At 61.8% G+C, this 17,852-nt stretch overlaps 1 protein-coding gene across 2 annotated transcripts in view; it reads left to right on the plus strand.

Annotated features, from left to right (window-relative positions):
- Nucleotides 1-17,852, plus strand: part of PTPRN2 (protein tyrosine phosphatase receptor type N2) — a 519,894-nt gene that overhangs the window by 310,218 nt on the left and 191,824 nt on the right. The gene's annotated exons all lie outside the window — the stretch shown is intronic.

Below are 17,852 nucleotides of genomic sequence, written 5' to 3' on the forward strand. Positions count from 1 at the left end.
ATCAGTCTCACTGGAGTCCTCCAGGCCCCCACACGCGGACACCGCGGCTGGGGTGTCCCCAGGTCAGAGGTGCTGGCGTGCACCGCTGCGGGCGGACGGCGTCACTCCGCTCCGGGTCCTTAGCGCTTCGTGTGTGGAGTCACTTGGACCTTCCCGCCCTTTTTTAAGGAAAAAACAACATAATTTCATGCCGGTTAACTTCTAGCTACTCCAGGGTTAAAATCATCTGTGTTTTTGCTTTTGTTGACAATTACCATAAATCAGAAGACGCTCGGCATGGAGCTTAATGAAATATGTATGATTTTAAAAAGAAAAGATGGTAACTGCAGGATGTTGCTTTGTGTGTGTGTTTGTGTGTGTGTGTGTCTGTATCTGTGTGTGTGGTTTGTGTGTGTGTGTGTGTCTGTCCAGAGCCTTGTCACTCCTCGGGGGCGGGGCGGGGGTGCTGAAAGGAGATGGGGAGGGACTCGTGGGTCACAGCTGCCTGCCAGCTCAGCTCTTCCTGGTGGCCCGGGGCTCCTCCCTGTCCAGTGCTGCTGTGCTCTGCTTGCTGTGTGGATACGGAGCTCATGCCTCTTCTCCAGGAGAAGTCACTCCTCCTCCAAGTCAGTCTCAGTGCGTGTCCTGCCAGCACCGTCCCCTGGGTCCCTGTGCCTGGTTCCCCCAAGCAGGCCTCCCCCGCTGTTACCTGTGACTTACAGCGCCCAGCCCTTCCGTCCCAGCCTCTCATCACCCCGGGGGATCTGCCGCCTCCGCTTCCTCCCTGTGTGGCCTTGATCTCTGTGCACATGTTGTACGGAGCTGAGCCGGCCCCGTGCTCAGCCGTCAAGTGCTGTGTCGACAGTCTCGTGCCCTGTAGCCTGGAGGGTTAGGAGCAGCTGGCGTCGCCGTGCGGGCCGGAGCCTGCTGTCTGCGGGCGGGGCCCGGGGAGCCGGCGGCATGCGTCCCAACCTGTCTGAGGCCAAGGCGCAGGAGCACGGGTGTCCAAGAGCAGAGACAGTGACGTCTCAGCTCAAGCAGGGAGCACCTTCGCCACTCCCGCCTTTCTGTCCTGACCCTCGACGGACTGGTGACGCCCCCACCTTGGTCCTTGGTGCAGCCTCTTCCTGCGCTTACTGGTCCACGACTCAGACGCCCACGTCCTCCCAAAACGCGGGCACAGACACACCCAGAAATGGTGTTCCCGGGCCATCTGGGGTCCCTCAGCCCAGGCAAGGTGACACTAGAATTGACTGTCACATGTCCTGGCACTCCTCTTCCCCGCAGCCGACACCCGGAGACGCTGCACGGCAACGTCCTCTTCTCCACGAGGGTGGTGGCGGCCTTCCCGGGTGGGCTGGCCAGCTGGGGTTCCCGCTGCTGCATGACCTTGAGGGGTCGTCCTTGTCACACCAGAGGGAAGGCGCTGGCGGGGTCCCGGGCTTCCTCTTCCTGGGGGTGAAGACCCGCGAGCATCCCGGCCCCGTGTTCCTGCCGAGACCTTGCTGTGGCCCTGCTCCCGGGGGCGGGCCAGGAGCCCGGGCCAGGGTGGCAGGAGCCGGGGGCGGGGGGCGCGGGGCGCGGGGCTCGGAGCCACCAACCGTGGTCGTTGAAGGGGAACTTGGGCCTAACTGGGATTATTATTTGGGGTGGTGTGAACATCAGTTCTGTTCTTTAAAGGGAAGGGATAACTTGCCGCAACGACAACCCCAAAAATAGTGTCAGGGCTTAGGCGGCTTCGGGGGTGCGGTCTGCCCTGGGTTAGTCCTGTCTCCTCGGTGCTGGTCTGCGGGGCGGTGACCCAGAGGAGAAGGCACTGCTTCTCTGTCCTCGGAGTCGTCCCAGAGATGGTGACCGACAGGAGACTTGGTGTAACTGGCAAGGGTCCTCTCATAGCCGAAGAGACCAGAGGGACTTTCTGATGGACCTACTGGGCATTGCTTCGCGGGCCCTGGTTCATCCGGCTGTTACGTGAAAGAAGGACCTGGGAAGGCAGGTGAGTGCGGGATGGAAGTGGGCGTGTGATCAGGTTCCTAAATTCCGACCGTTGTCGGGAGAAGCTGTAGCAGGTGGTTCCCAGGCCAGGAGCTGCTGGAGAACTCGCTTCTGTCCTCCGCGGGTGTGGCCTATGCCACGAGGCCCCGGGGGCCAGTACCACCCCAGCCCTCCTCCGGGAGGGCCAGCGCAGGACTGGCCTCTCGCCTCCCTGTGGTGTAGCCGCGTGGCCGCCGCTGGACCACTAGGGGTCACACTTACATCCCTGGATCCGCAGTCAGCGGGCTCCCGGGATAGGGCGCTCCCTCCTCCGTGAGCCGGCAGGACTTTACCAGGATGTGAGGGATGGGGGAGAGGGGAGAGAGGACAGGAAGGGGGCATGGAGGAACAGCAGACTGGACGTGTCCAGAGCTCTGTCTCTGGGGTGACCCCGCACTCCGGAATTAAGGACCCGGGACTGCAGTAAAGTCTGTGGGTGACAAGCAGTTTCGGTGACTTAACTGAGCGTCCCCACCAGCAGCACGGCAGGGAGGCAGTGCCCACCCTCCAGCAAGGTCACCAGCAAGGTCACCAGAGGTCGCTGGTTTGTACCTTCTGTCTCCTGCTATAAGCACCTGAAGCCAGTGGGAGGAGAGCCCTCAACGGCTCCCCGTGCCCGTGGAAGGCCTGCCCACTTTCCAGGTTCCTCCCGTGTGAGGCTCCACAGGGCTCCTGGGAGAGCACTGTCCAGACCCGTGACGGCCTCGTCTGCAGAACCCGCAGCAGCGCTCCGCGTGTGCAGGACGGGCGGCGGGGCGACTGCCTGCGACGCGCCTCTGCCCCTGCGGAGGGTCTGCCGCACAGGATCCTGTGCTTCTGTCTCCCTGTACACGAGTGTGATGTGCGAGCCTGTGGGCGCGTGTGCGAGCGTGTTGCTTCGCTGCCCTGCTGCTGCCGCCGACGCCCCCTTTCTTCATCTCCCCCAGACCCCCGAGCTGCCTGCCGGGGGTCGGAAGTTCCCTGATTGAGGGACAGTCAGGTGGCCCTGAAGTTTCTCTGAGAGTCTCAGTTGGGGGAAATGGAAATTCCTTGAAGGAAGAGTGGCTGTGAGGGTACCAGAGGCGAGAAGGAGCCTCCAGGGTGGGGGGGGGGGAGTATGAGCAGAGTCAGAGGGCGGGGCTGTGTCGTAAGGTGGGGCTGCGGGGTGTTGGGGGTGGGGGGGTGGGGGGACAGAGGAAGCGGGAGGGGCTGGCGACTCCGAGGAGAGAAGCGGTGCAGGCACCTAACGCCCGCGCGTGGTGGCGGAAACGGGCGGAAGGGCGGCTGGGGGCCTGATGTGTTTGTGGCAACGGGGTCGTGGGGCCCGGGAGGGACAGCAGCCTGTCCAGTTTCCTTCAGGGTGGAGGGGAGAAGCAGGAAGCCCAGAGACTGGCGAGGAGACGGCGAGTGCTTGGTCCAGGGTGGAGGAGGGACGGAGAGGACGTGTGGGGTGCCCCCTACCCCTGGCCCGGGCGGCTGGTCAGACGTGCATGTGGTGTGAAGGTGAGGGGTGGGCTGGCGGGTGGGGGCCACCTAGCTCACCCGTCACCCTCCCCCACCCCTCCAACTGAACACAGGCTGCGGGAGGCTCTGGGATTTAATGGGGGTTTGGGTTGGGGGTGGGTGGGAGGCCGGGTCGGGAGGAGGAGAGGGAGACCCTGGCGTGAGTCAGGAGTGAGAATCTCGGCCCTTGGAGCCGAGAAGCGGGTGAGTGCGGGCGGTGGCGTCCTGGCTGGGCAGCTCTCCCTCTCAGTGGGTTTTTTGGCTTCATCTGAGATTAAGCTCGGGTTTTTCGCTGGACCAGAAAGTGTCCTGTAACACAGACGACACCAGAGTTTCATGTGGAAACGAGAACTCGCGGGGCTGGCCTGGGAGCTCACTGGTACCCAAATGCAGGAAGGGGCACAGCAAAGCCCCCTGGACGCCCCCCCCCCCGGAGGCTGAGGGCTGGAAGGGCCCCGACCCCAGGAGCGGAGGCTGGCGGGATCCCGGGGCCGTCGGCGCTGTTCAGTGAGAGCAGCTGTCCTGTCCCCAGCTAGACGGTGAGCCTGGGAGAGAACACGGCTGACCCTGCATCCTCCCAGGACGACCCCAGAGCTACAGTCAGGGGTCAGCCTCGAGGTCACTGGGGTGGTGACGTCGGCAGTGACGAAGCGCTGTGGCCGCGGACGCTGTGCGGGTCCCTTCCTGCACATGGGAGTGTGCGCGAGCGTGTGTTGAGGGAACTTGAGCCCTGTGACGAATTGTGTTTAACTTATCAGGGTTTTCAGTGATTGTTTCTTCCTTGGGAAACTGCTCCTTGGTGCGAAGTTTCACCAGGCGCCAGCCCGGCCTGGCTGCTGCTGACGGCCCCCGGCAACTCCGACACGGGCGGGGTCGGCCGGGAATGTCCAGGACACGTCCCTGCCAGCGCGGCAGACAGGCTGGTCCGGGTGCGCTGACGCGTTTCACTCGTGTGCCCTCAGAGCCCGGGCCGCACAGGGTCTTCCAGAGAAGGGACCGGGGGCGCTGCAGGCCGGCTGTGTGCCGTCCCGCCCGGAGGGCCTGAGTGCCACCACCCCTGCGGGCAGAAAGTCCCACAGCAGAGTTTCAACAGGTGACAACCTGACCTCTTCCGGCGTCCCTGCCCACAGAGCCTATTTTTCTTGTGACACCAGCGGAGCTCACTTAAGAGAGCGCCAGCCTGTCCCAACCAGAGCTCGGAGGATGTCGGGGACTCGAGGGACGCAGAGACCGGACGCTCCGCTTTCTCATGAGAAAGTCCAGTCTTCCTGGAGCTGCATGGCCGGGTCCCAGCTCCTCGCAGCGGGTCCGTCTCCCGGGCGTTTGCACACGACTCACGCCTGCACTGCGGCCCGGCTGTGCACGGCGGGGACTGGCCCCACCGCACCGCGGCCCTGATGCTTCCAGGACCTGCGTCTAAACAGCGCACCCCATGGACACGAGCTTTGTGAATCCCTCTTAAAAAGCATTTCAGACTGGATTTTGTTTTCAAGCCGGATGAGAGGCCCTAGGCTTTATTATTATTATTATTTTTGCCGATCTGTGAGTATTGAATGTTCACTCATTCTTCCGTTCCATGCACACCGTGGTAACCTCAGGAGCCACACTGGACTCCAGAACCACACCCGCTGAAACAGAGGCCCCATTCTCAAGGCTTTTCAGAGCGAGGTGGTCAGTATCAGTTGGCTTCTGTTCTGAAAACAGAGATGAATTTAAACACGAAGTCCTCATGATCTAGTGGAAGAAATAGGATGGATGTGTCAAAGCAAACAAGTCAACGGTGTGTGAGGAATTAGTGAACGGGGTGAACACGGGACTCTCAGTTTTCAGGGCGGACTCCCTTGGCAGTGGGCTCTCTCCTTCTGAGGGAGCTTCATAACAGAGAAGACGCTCCAGCCAGTGTGGAGGTCGGACTCGGTCCCACAGCGGGACCCGAGTCCCAGCCCCCAGGGCGCAAGGAGCCACCCTGTTTGGAGCCCGGGAGGCTCCGGGTGGGATTACCGAGGCTGAGAGACGCCGTGCGGGAGTCAGTGGGCCCGGAGTGCAGGGCAGCCGTGTCCCTGGAGAGAGGACAACACTGGGTGAGGACAGGACAGGGCGGAGGCTGCAGGGTGCGTCTGCAGACCGAGGGGGCGGCAGGGAGGCCCCTCCCCGGGGTCTTGAGGGGGGCCCTGCCCACTCCTGACCTCAGGCTTCGGGCCTCCTGGCCCCGAGAGAAGACGTTTCTGCTGTTCTGAGCCACCCCGTGTGTGGCGATGTGTTCGCGGCTGGGTTTCAGAACGATGTAAAATGTCTGGGCAGAGAGACAGAGGAACTGGCAGGAACCTGTGCTTGGAAACCGTGAGGTCCCGGGGGCAGCTGGGGAAGCCAGTCGAGAGCCAAACGCTAGTTCAGGGAGGTGACAGGAGGGTGGGCTCCTGGCGGGGTACGGAGCCCAGACCACCCCCTGGACCCACATGGGCCGAGAGGGCACCTGCACCTGCGCCCGACGGGGTCCTGGGCTCAGATGGCTTCTGGAAAGCGTCTATTTTTATAAGTGTCACTTATATTTAAAAATATAAGAACTGAGCGCTTGGGCCTCACGGGGCGTGTTCCAGAGCTGTGCAACCCCCTCTGCGCTGGGGGTCGGGCCCTGCTCTCTGTGCCCCTTTTAAGAGAGAGGCAGCGGGCTCCCGGGCTTCTCCACAGGCCCTGGAACGAGCCGCAGTTCCTCTGTCCTCCTCTTGGTTCTTGATTAACTCGGGGCAGGGCCAGCAGGGCCTGCTCCGGACTCCGATTCCGACCACGTTGACTGCATCGCCTGGGGCAGCTCCACGGAAAATAAAACAGCCCTGAGCCCGAGCCGCCAGCCGCCGACTGAACCCACCAGCCAGCGCGGGCAGGCGGCCTCTCAAGCCGCCTGGGCCACGCCTGCGCTCAGTGGTGCTTTATTTAGAGCTTGTGCACTTAGATGAAACGTGGGAGACCGCCGGCCCCTGCCCACAGTCCCGCTCTGTCACCGCGTTGTCTCCGCACGACCGAGATATTAAAGCAGAGGTTAGGTATTAAAAGCCTCGTTAAAACACAGAAATGGGATCTGCATAGACGATGTCTAATTCCAGACTGGAAAGGCATTCACAGAGGACACGGTTAGGTGTCTAGACCCAGCTTGGAAAATCCTTATAGGAGAACAGACGAGAATTCATGGCCATGTTCAGAATGTACGAACTCTGCCTTTTTCCTAAATGCGAAGTGGTGCATCTCCAAGGAGTGTCTGATGAGACAGGAGACCGGATTCTGTTTGCAGGCTGTCACCCAGCCGGGAGGGCCAGCGGGGGGACGTGGGTGTGGGACGGCGGCCGTGTGGTCTGGAGAGGGCACCGTCTGCAGCCCCGGGCCCCGCGAGTCCTGGGCCGGCCCCACCGCGTGGCGCTGCCTCCAGCAGGTGCCCCACACACTGAGCGGGACAGGCGGCCTCCCTCACAGGGCAGGCAAGGAAGCAGCTCCCACAGACCCGAGGGACGTCCAGGGAAGAGCCACTGCCCAGCCAGCAGCGGGACCACACGGGCTGGATCTGGGCCACTAAGAGACGGAGACCCCCAGTGGGGCGGCTGCTCCCGTGGACCCCCTCCCCAGGCCAGCGGTGTCGACCTCCTGTGAGGGGGGCCACTCACCGACTTTGCTGTTGGGCGGAATGCCAAACAGGCTCCCAAGGGCCTGGGGCCTGTGTGCAAAGCAGTGCTGACCAGGCCTCGATTCATAGACCTGGGCCTCCAAAGGGAAGGCGTAAAGAAGGAGACGCGTTCAGAGGGGCAGGTGACATCTCTAACAGCAGCAGCAGCACTTTGCAGGGGAAGAGGCCTCAGAGTGGGAATAACTGTGGGTGAAGTAGCTTCCATGACTGAAAAAGTTCTTCAGGAAGGTTCCGGGCTGAGGCCACCGAGCTCATGCCACGTATGAACTCCCCCTGGGGGCCCCGGCTGACCGCCGCCTTCCCGGGCTCCAGCAGGGTCCCGGTTCCAGGATGGAAGAGCTGCTGTCAGCAGCCGGGGGCAGGGCGGGGCGCCCACAGGCCGGGTGTTGGGGCCGCCTGTGCCTGTGGACTCGCGGTTTAGAAGCAAAGGTGCGTTTTCTCCCTGGGCTGCATTCGTGTGAGTTCCAAACGCACGTCACGATTATTTGGAGACGCTAAGGGACAGTTCACGTTCTCAGGTGATGTCCTTCATTGTTTGAGTGGTGCCCGTGCTCTCTAAGCACTGACCGCCGCCCCACGGGGCAGAGGCCCCCAGGACCGTCCCATTAAAGGGGTGATTGAAAGGCCCGGATGAAGGCCCCGGCAGGGTGGTAGTGCCCCCGTGTTGGTTAGCTCAGGGGGCGGGGGCAGAGGCCCGGAGCCCCAGGGCGGGCCCTCCATCCTAGCTCCGCGTCTCTCAGCCCCTGCCGCGCGAGCGCCCCTTGCTTTGGGCAGACGAGGAGGAGCAAGGGCCTGAACCCACTTTCTGAGCGGTCGGCCTCGGCTTCATGTTACACGTTGATGGGGCAAGAATTTGACCTGCTGCTGAAGGAAGGTCCCCTCCGCCCGGACTGGGTCTGCCCTGTGGGGCCCCATGGGATCCCACAGGATCCGGACCCTCGTCTCTGAGGAAATCGGGGGTCGGGGCCCCCCTCAGCACCCACGGTGGACCCCTCTGGGAGGAACTTAAAGCGGCTTAAACGGCTCACATTATCCCCCTCGGCGCGCCGTCCACTCTGACGGGACGTCCACGCGGCCTCACGGTCAAACCTCAGGTCGTCTGCTCCAGGGAGGTGGAAACCGCTCTCCTGGCGCTTTGAGCAGGAAGAGTCTGGAAGCGCAGCAGGACTGTGTGTCTCCCTCCCTCCCTCCTCCCAGCTTCCCTGCAGAAGCACAGCTGAGAAGCCTCGTGTGTGGCTCACAAATCGAGCTCCGCGAGGCACCAAGACCCTTGAGCTGGTTGCGGGGCAGCTCTCTCCGTGAGTGGCACTTCTTTTCCCCGTGAAATGTTTTCAAGCACATTTGATCTGTAGCTCATTTAATCCAAGGGTGTGTGAGTAGGAGAGGTTAACGGCTCCGTTCCTGGAAGACAGTCCGGGGTGCAGGGGAGCTGCCCCCGAGCAGCAGCCGCCCTGCCCCCCACAGTCTGAGCCGTTTCCTCTTCCTCCTGCGATGGGCCCCGGTCTCCTCCTGCGCCCAGCGCCGCGACCAGGAGAGCTGTTTCCACCTCCCTGGAGCAGATAATCTGAGGTCTGACTGCAAGGCCACAAGGACGCCCTGTCGGGGTGGACGGCCTCCCAAGGGGAATAACGCTCCGCGCTGCTGCCAGGACTGCGGACGGACAGCAGAACTCAGGATATTTGGGACATCAGGAGAGCCCAGGGCAGAACCAGGGGGCTGAGTGGGAGGATGGAGAGGCCGGGTGCCGCCCTGCACGGCCCCTAGGTTCGCGCCGTGTGAGCGAGAACTGATCGCCGCAGACTGCAGCTTGTGCTGTTGGAGATCTGCCACGTGCCGCTGGATCTGCCCTAAACGAGGCCGGGTCCGAGGGCCAGCCCAGGCCGTCACTCCTGAGTGCAGCCCCAGGTTGGGGGCGTCACTGAGGTGCAGCCTGGGGACCTGACCTCCCACCACGGAGCTGTGTGACCCAGAGCAGATTCGCAATCCCTCTGGCCCTCCAGCCAGAGGACGGGGCTGGCCTCCTGCTCGCTGTCTCCCCGCCATCCACCACCCCCAGGCCCAGTAGGACCCTCAGCTTATGAGACCTGACCTCGGGAAAGGAAGCAGGGAATGGCCCCATTGCCTCAGAGACCCCTGCCCATCACGGGGTCCACAGTCCGGCACAGACGCTCGAGTCCCAGGAGCCAACCACATGAATCTGCCCATGGACGCTGGCCCGGGACCGGCCATCGGGTCGGAGTGTGGGGCTGGGGTCCGAGTGCACGGTGGGGTGCTGAGTCAGCAGGGGGCGTGGGGATCAGTCTCCCTCCCCTCCATCGCAGTGTGGCTGCCGCCGGCCAGCTGGGGGCAGGTCCGGGCTGCGCAGAGGCAGAGGCAGGACAGCGAGCTGGGGCGCTGTCGGTGACTCAGGAGGGGCCTGTCAGACACGTGAGGGAGCGGGTCTCCGTGGGGCCCTGAGGAGGTACCTCGTGGCCACTCCGCGTGGAGGCCTGGGTGGTGCTGACAAGCTCTCTGACTTTCTGGACAGTGGAGACTGTTTTCTCACCTGGAAAATGGGCTGCCGTGTCCACCCCACAGGGAAACCCCGGGGTCTCTTGGTCACCTCAGTCCAGCGCCGTCACAGCGACCATCGGCAGTGGTGGTCAGGGGCTGGCACCTGCGCTTCCCGGGCTGGTGGGGAGGCCCCTGTTCCAGCCTCCAGATTGCCTGACGCCCCCACCTGTCCCCAGTGTCACCAGGGGGAGGCCTTCGCCTTCAGAGCCTCACTTACGGGCCCCTTCCGTCTCCTCTGAAGGCGGTCTGGGCTGTTCTTAGAGTTTGTTGACTGTCTGGCTGCTTTACAGCCAAATTCAGGTGGTCTCAGTTTTCAAGGTCGGTTTGCTTTTTAGATCTCCTAGGATGGAGACTTGAGTCATAGTCAGAGCCTACAGAAATGTAGTAACAAAAATAGTAACAAAACAGAAGAAACAGAGACCATGGGCGCACGGGAACGTGTCCTCACGTCACTTGGACTCGGGTAACCAGGGCCGGTGGCGTGCGTGTGGGTCCAGCTGTTGTGTGGTCACCCGCCAGCACCCGGCTCACCCCTGCAGAGCGGTTAGCTGGGATCAGCCGCCGGGCTGGGAGGTGGTGGACGTGCGTGGTGGGGCGTGTAGACCAGCTTACACAGTGAGGGACCCTTGTGACTGGTAATAGAACAGCAGGGCTTGCTGGCTGCCAGAAGCCCGCCTTCCCCGTCTGGCCTGTGCCCGGGGTGTAGAACAAGTTCCCTTTCCTGAGAATGGCTTTGGGCTTCCCTGCTCACGGCCTCCTGTTCAGACTCGGGGCCCCCACCCCCTGCTTTGCCAGACCCCCCTTCCCTCCAGGCCCCAGGCATGCTGCCATCACCTGAGACGTCCTGTTGTCCTGGGACTTCAGCCCGAGGGCCGTTTCTCTTCCCCTGCTGTCCCCTGCCTCCTCTGGCCTGTCCCCTCCCCGGTCAGGGGCTCAGCCGGCGCCCAGCCCAGCCCCAGCGAAGGGGCTCCAGTAGGGGGGATGGGGGACCTGGCCCTTCGGCCTCAGACCTGAGCTTAGCGTCTGCCCACAGGAGGCCAGGCTCCCCCCTGCCCCCTGCCCCCACCAGCAGGTCCTCTGTCCTCCAGCCCTGGCCGAGCTCACGACGTCAGGTCCGAGGGTCCCTGTGTGTAGACACGCGATGCGGCCGTCTAGAGAGAAGCCGTGACTGCCTCATCTCTCCCCAGTCTCCCTCCCCATCAGTGAAGCCACGTGGGTCACCAGCACTGCGCAGAGACTTCCTTCCCCACCACGTGTGCAAAGCGAGTAGCTGTGTGTCTGAGTGCGTTGTGAGCATCTCGGAAGGTGCCCGAAGGCATCCACGCGTGTTAATACACACCCTTCACTCCGGCACTGCACTCAGCCGTCAGCCTCCGAGGTTTCGATGTTCCCGGCTTGGCCTCGCCACCCCCACGGAGGTGTCCCCTGGGGGATGGGTGCCCAGGGAAGGGGCACCGAGGAAAGGTGGGGAGCCCTTCACTTGCGGGGAGGGCTCAGGTGCAGGGGCGGGGCCCGACCCTGGGAAGCAGTGTGCGAGTTGGAGCCAGCACGCCGCCCCCGGGGACGATTAATTCATTAGCGCCCCGGACCACGCTGCATTGTTTTCTTGTAATTACACACGCCCCGCACGCCTGCTTTTGAAGACATTAATTGCATGATTAGTTTTATGATTTCTTCTGATTACCAATTAAGTTACCTTTTTTGTATTTCATACGTGCCATCGGGGCTTATAGTGCAGCTTTTTTAATTTCTCACCTAGCGGGGGTCCTCGCACATCTGAAGGCTGCATTGCGCACTCAATAAACAGAGAGAGCGTAATTTTCTGTGTGAAGCATTGGTGCGGACTCGGGAAGAGGATGTTTCAGATATTACGCGATCAGGAGTGACACTTAATTTTACAGGGGAGAAATCTTCTGTTTCACTGTCACAACGATGTTCACAGAGCGTGATTTTAGAGACGGGTGGGGCCCGGCGCGAGGCTCCCGCGTCTGCCGCGTGGACAGAGCTGTTGTGGCCGTTTCTCTGAGAAGATGCTGCCAGTCACCGCCCTCCTGCCACCTGAGTTAATTTTCTGACGCCGCCTTCTCCCTGAGGACCAGGAGCGAGTGGCTGCCCCACCCAGCTGGGTGCCTCAGGAGACCCTCCGGCCCCACCGGGCACAGACCTGAGGGCGCCTGCCGAACGTGGGAAGCAGGTGTCCAGGCTCCCGTGGCTGCTCACGAAATGGCATTCAAGCCCTTACCGTGCCGTCTGAGACCCAGAACCCCAGTCCCGCAGGAAAATAGCGCAGGTAGATCTGTGACCAGCAGGCGGCCGGGGACACGACGGTCCTGGATGCACCGAGACGACGCCGTAAAGCGGGACGTGGGGTGGGGGGGGGGCTAAACCGCGAGACTCCAGCGTCGCCCTCAGCCTGAGCGCAGAGCGCGGGAGAATAATGCCGCCTGCGTCTTGCGTGTGGGTTGGAGACCTTCGCGCTGGATGAAAATGTGCAAGTGGTTCCGAGGCTCTGCCGGCGCCCGGCGGGGAGCTGCTGGGGGCCAGGCCACTTTTCATCGCACGTGGCTGCGGAGGGAGAAGGTTCCAGTTCTGGCGCTGGTCCTTGAGGTGTCAGCCTGACAGAGCTCCGTCTGACGGCAGACAGAGAGGAGGAGGCGCAGAGAGGAAGAAGCGTCCAGGAGCCACCCGCGTCACGCGGGAACCGGGGCCCAGGGCAGCGTCAGCCGTGCCTCTCGTGACTGGGAGGGTGGCCCACGCCCCCAGGCTGCAAGCTTTTCATAAACTGTAGGACAATCAGTAAGGTTTCTTGAGTAACATTTATTTATTCCCAGCTTCCCTTTTATTAACCAAACTTTCTGTTTTTAAAGCCGGCTTCATTTACAGTCCCTTGTGCTCCGGAGTAATGTGTGATCAGGGCCCTGTCCGCCCAGGAGGTGCAGAGGTCGGGGAGGCGGGGTCACGGGCTCAGCGACCTCTCCCTCCGCAGCTCTGGTCATGACTGCTCCTGCCCCAGATAGATTTGCGTCTGTGTTGAGGCTAATTTCGGGTTTCCTGAGGGGGCTTTAAAAAGCCATCCTGCGGAGTGGGCGGCGGAGTGGGAGCTTCCCCCAGGTTTCATTTAAACCCTCGTGCCGTCAGAGGCCCCTCGGCTGGCCTTGAGCAGCCCGAGTCTCAGGCAGCGGCGGTGCGGGGCTCCATCTGGAGCCGACACGGTGTGGTTCTGAGTGTGTTGCTGCCAGGGAGCCTGCTCTGGGCCCAGTGGTGCTGCCGCCCCGGACCCCACTTCCCCGGACTCACAGGAGGATGTGAAGGACCAACGCGGGAAAGCTCCTCGGGACCCTGCAGCCAGTTCAGGAAGTGCCCCGGGGAGTCACAAGTCCCTGTCCCGCCGCCACGGAGCTCCTGGTGTCTGACCACAGAGCTACTTTCGCCCGAGGATGTCCCTGGCTTTAGTGAATGACCCCGGAGGGCCCTGGTCTGTCTGCCCGCTGCTCAGAGGCTGTGGGACATGGTTACCCTCCACGACGGACACAGGGAGGGGCTAGCCTCGGGTGGCAGCAGTTCCAGGGGACCCTGGACCAAGCCCCCTCCTCCCCCCAGGACCAACTGCAGCCTGCCCCTCCCCGGGCGGGGGTCCCACCCCTCAACCATCCAGGGGAAGAACCTCTGACTGGGAGGCCTTTCCGGGGTGGGGGGGCAGCGCTGGTCAGGCCAGACCTGAGGGGTAGGGAGCCGGTCACAGCAGGTCGGGCGGCGCATTCGTCTGGAACAGAGTCTAAACTGGAGCATCTCCTGCAGGCACTGCCCTCGACCCAGGGGACGGCCCCGCGTGCCCCACTTCCCACGCCCTCTCCTCCTGGCCTCCCTGTGACTAAGACGCGGCATTGCTGGGCCCAGAGTAGGTCCCCAGCAGTGACTCAGCTCACCCCCACACTCGCACTCACACACACACACACACACACACACACACACACACGGTGCTGTTAAAGGACGAGTCGGAGCTGCTGGCTTTCAGGGGAGGGCTGGCGTGATCAGAGGTGACTTCAGGGACACGTTGCAATGATTGTGGCTCCTTGAAGGGTGAGAGGGATTTGAACAACGTTGTGGAAGGGGCGGTGCGACCCAGGAGGAACGTTTATGCGTTTACTTGCAAACCGGGGCTGAGATGTGTAGGACCCAGCCTCGCACCGGCTGCTCCTGGCCTAACAGGTGGACACACGACCGCGGCCTTCCAGTCTGGGACAAAGTGTGCTTAGGGCTGTGGGCAGAGGTATGGACAGAAGGGGGGTGTCACCACTCCACGGGGGGCTCGTGGTGCTGGGCATCGGGCGTTGGTAGGGGTTGCTGAGGGGCCGGTCTCAGAAGGGCAGAGACAAAGGGCCCAAGAGGCTTCGACCCTGCTGGGGTCCGGGACTGTGGGCGTTACTGACGCGTGTCTGAGGGAGCGCCCACTGCCTTCCCTGGAGGAGGCAGCCTCGCCCTGTGCTCCCAGGACACCCTCTGCTGGGCTCCCTCCCGCAGCTCTGCGTCCTCCATCAGACTCTGCATCCCTCAGGGACGCAGACTGTGTCCCAGCCATCGCAGGAGTGCACCTTGAACCTGGCCCATAGTGCACTGCGAATAAAAGGTCCTCTGTTCGGACGGACCATTGGGTGGATGGATGGGTGAGGATGGAGGATGCGGACTTGGGGGGTGGGGGGTCAGATGGACGATGTTGGAGAAGTGAGTGAATGGTCAGATGCGTAGGCAGGTGGGTGGGTGGGTGAGCAGGTGGACGACTGACGCAGCAAATGCAGCTCTGGTGACGCTGTTGGAAAGTGTCTGCGGAGACAGGACGGCCGGGTCGGTGCCTTGGGTCATGACGTGGGCCATTGGCAAACTTTGACATTTTCAGAGTCAGGAGATGCATATTTTTGTTAAAATACTTGTTTCACTTTATTGAATACTTGTGTGGAAAACTTAGAAAATGCCAAACAATAAACTTAAAATCACTAATAATTCCGCCCCCAGCTTCACTCGCTAGTGGTCTTTCTTTCAGAGTACGTGTGCAGCACACGTTGCATGGAACACACATGACACACGCTGCGATAGGGTTTTATCTTCCTTTTACTCAGCGTGTTTGGCCTTGTCAAACAGTCTCTGAAGTGTCCTTTGAGGGGCACCGCGTTCTTCGCGTGGTCCCACCCTCGCTTGTCTGGGATCCAGCCCGCTTTGCTGAGCGTTTTACTTTGGTAAATCTTGCTGCAGTCACCATCCTGAGACACAAATCTGACCTGTCTGACTTGTTATTCCTTTAGGACACGGTCCCAGACATCTAAGCCTGTGTCTAAAGGCGCACTCTCCCAGGGGTCTTGGTTTTCACTGTCCAGGTGCACCAGCGTCCACCCCAGATCCTGGGGGCGTCTGGGACGGCGGTGCCTCTGAGCGGCTCTCTGAGCAGCACTAGGACAGTCGCTCGGCTTGAACCTTGGCGTCCTTCAAGGCGAGCCGTGGAGTCTCGTCACTGCTTCCACGTGCGGCTTTGAGCCCTGCGAAGTAGACACAGGTGCTTGCGCGTGGGCCGTCGGGCTTCGGGGAGAATGCTGCTCAGGATTTTCGTGGTCGCTTCCTCCATCGGCCGTCCTGCCTGTGTCTGTTTGCCTGTCACAACTGTGTGAGGTTCAGAGCACGAGGCTTTGGCGCATTCAGAAGCATTTGTCGTTTCGTTCCAGGTTTGACCGGTCACACTCGGGTTCAGAGGCCCTTGGTCTCTGTGGTCGGCTGCACGGCCCCTTTCGTGCTTTAGTTTCTGTGGCTCCTGCTGCTACCCCACGGCTTCACCTGGGTCGTCTGGGCGCTGTTGTCCTGCATTGTGAGCGAGGGGTGAAGGGGCCTTTCCCCAAACATGCCCTTGCTGGCTGAGTAGCCCATCCTTCGCCCGTTGATTTGCGAGGTGTCCTGAGCTGTGTCCTCCTCTCCCCCTAAACAAGGCTGTGCAGTGAGGTGACCAGTGTGACTCCTGTGTGAACCCCCCGTCTCTCGCCCGCGTCTCCTGGACCGGAGTCTTCAAGCTCGTGTCTGCCGTCCCTCCACTGATGGTCCTGGGTTCTTCCCCGGACATGCCAGTGCCGCCCCTTCCTCATCACCCGGGAAGTGGGCAGTTCCACCCGAGTTCCCCCACCACCCCCTCGGGGGGGGATTTGAACTCAACCCCCGTTTTCACTCCCTGACAATTATGTTCAACCCCAGTCTGCTGGTGTCTCCCTCGTGGCTGAGCGCTGCCTGGCGGCTTCTGCCTGTGCCGTGGGGACCACCTCTCCTCTGGGGACCAGCACCCTTGACTCTGGCCTCTGCTTGTCGGCTGAGGCTCGGGACGCTGCTGCCCGGTTCTGGAAGTTTCCCTCAGACGCCCCTGGTGCTGGTTCTTGGCCTGCTCCTGACTTGATCCTGATGGAGGACCTCCCATGTCAGCCTGCCTTCTGGCCGCGTCGTGTGTCCCAGTCCCCGGGAGGGGTGGGGACGCCCACCTGCTGGGCTCCTGGGAAAATCCCGTTTCCAAGGCAGGTTTTAATCAGTTTTCCTGAGGTGCGACTTACTTATGGTAACTCCACCGGTTTGATGAGTTTTGACACCTGTATGTAGCTTTTCAACCACCTGTCAAGCTGGACCCTGCAGCCGCGCGCACCCCTTCCGTGAGATGCGTTGCTCAGTGTGTTTGAATCAGCTGGTTCTGGTCTCAGTCCTGTGAGTCCAAGTATACTTAACCCCCTGCACCAGCTCGGTGCCTGGACTGCGTCCACCGTCAGTGACCCATGGGCTGGCGAGGGAGGGCTCAGGGGGCCGAGGACGCCCGGGGAGAGGACCATGGCCTCTCTTGGTGCCAGGCGGAGGAGGGGCCGGGGCAGCGCTGCCCCGGGGTCTGGCCCGAAGTACCAGGCATTCAGGCACCACTGAACCTGGAATTACACAGTCAGCTCTGCCCAGTTTCTGCCCCGATTTACTCTTAGGGAGCTGAGTGGCTCAGCCCTAAAACTGCTGTGTAAGCATGAAGAGCTTCGCCCGGAGGAAATGCGAAACGGTGACTTCTCTCTGGGAGGAGGTCCCAGCGCGTTAGCTAGACGCACCCAGAGCTCAGCAGCCTCCGCCTCAGCCTCCGTGCTGCGCCCAAGGCACGGGGGCCGCGGGCGCGGCCCTGCGGTCACGGCCCGTGGTCACGGCTGATACGCAGACCCACAGCAGGACGCCCCTCGCTCTGGACGTCGGGGACCACGTCTCCCTCCTCCTGGGTGACGTCCCAACCAGGTGGCGTTTTCCCTTTGCCAGGTGTTCTCACTGCCACCTTCGAATTTCCCGCAGACCCCATCTTCTCTGCGGTTGCTCTTACCGCTGGGAGGCGGGGAGCAGCTGCACACGCACAAACACGTGGGCTGAGCCTCCCCGTGACACAGGCTCTCCGTTCGGCCTTTAGATCGACCCCAGCTCCTGTGCGAAGTGTGGTTTTGGAAACGGCGACAGGTTGTGCCTTTCTTTCCTCGCCCCCTCCCCTCCTCACCCCTTCCATCGCCTTCGTGTTTTTCAGGTTTTTATTCCTTTTCTCATGGCGGTTTTCGTGCAGGAATCTCTTGGTCTCGGGAGCGCTTGACCGCACTCGGTGGTCAGACAAAGCACAGGTGCCGCTCTGAAACGGTGGGTCCATGTATCAACACGGCTGAACCGCCGCACTTCCCGCCTTCCACCTGCTCCTCAGATTCGTATTCAAAATGAAAACAAAAGCGTTTATCACCTCCAGTTCACAAAAGGCAGCCATCCCGAACAGACCAAACTGGATTAGAGCGTCCGCACCCGTGGAGCCCACTTAGCAAAGTGAAGCAGTCGCGGCGCAAGGTGATTTGCAAAGTGCAGTCGCCTCTGATCAATCTGAAATAATCCTCCTGTTTGTGAAACAGAACATAAGATGCGGCACCGAGCGTGACGCCAGTTACGCTTGTAAAGCCGGTTTAAAGTGGTGCCGGGGGCAGGCAAGCCCCGCCCGGGCTCGCCATCCTCTTCCTGGGGCGACTGGAGAAGCAGCCGCCACGTGGCCGTGGGAGGATCCCGGTCCTCGGGAGTAAACCGAGGCACCGGCCTGGAGCGATGTGAGTCCCGCCCGTCC

This window comes from Camelus ferus, chromosome 7 (assembly GCF_009834535.1).
Source record: "Camelus ferus isolate YT-003-E chromosome 7, BCGSAC_Cfer_1.0, whole genome shotgun sequence".
NCBI classification, from domain to species: domain Eukaryota; kingdom Metazoa; phylum Chordata; class Mammalia; order Artiodactyla; family Camelidae; genus Camelus; species Camelus ferus.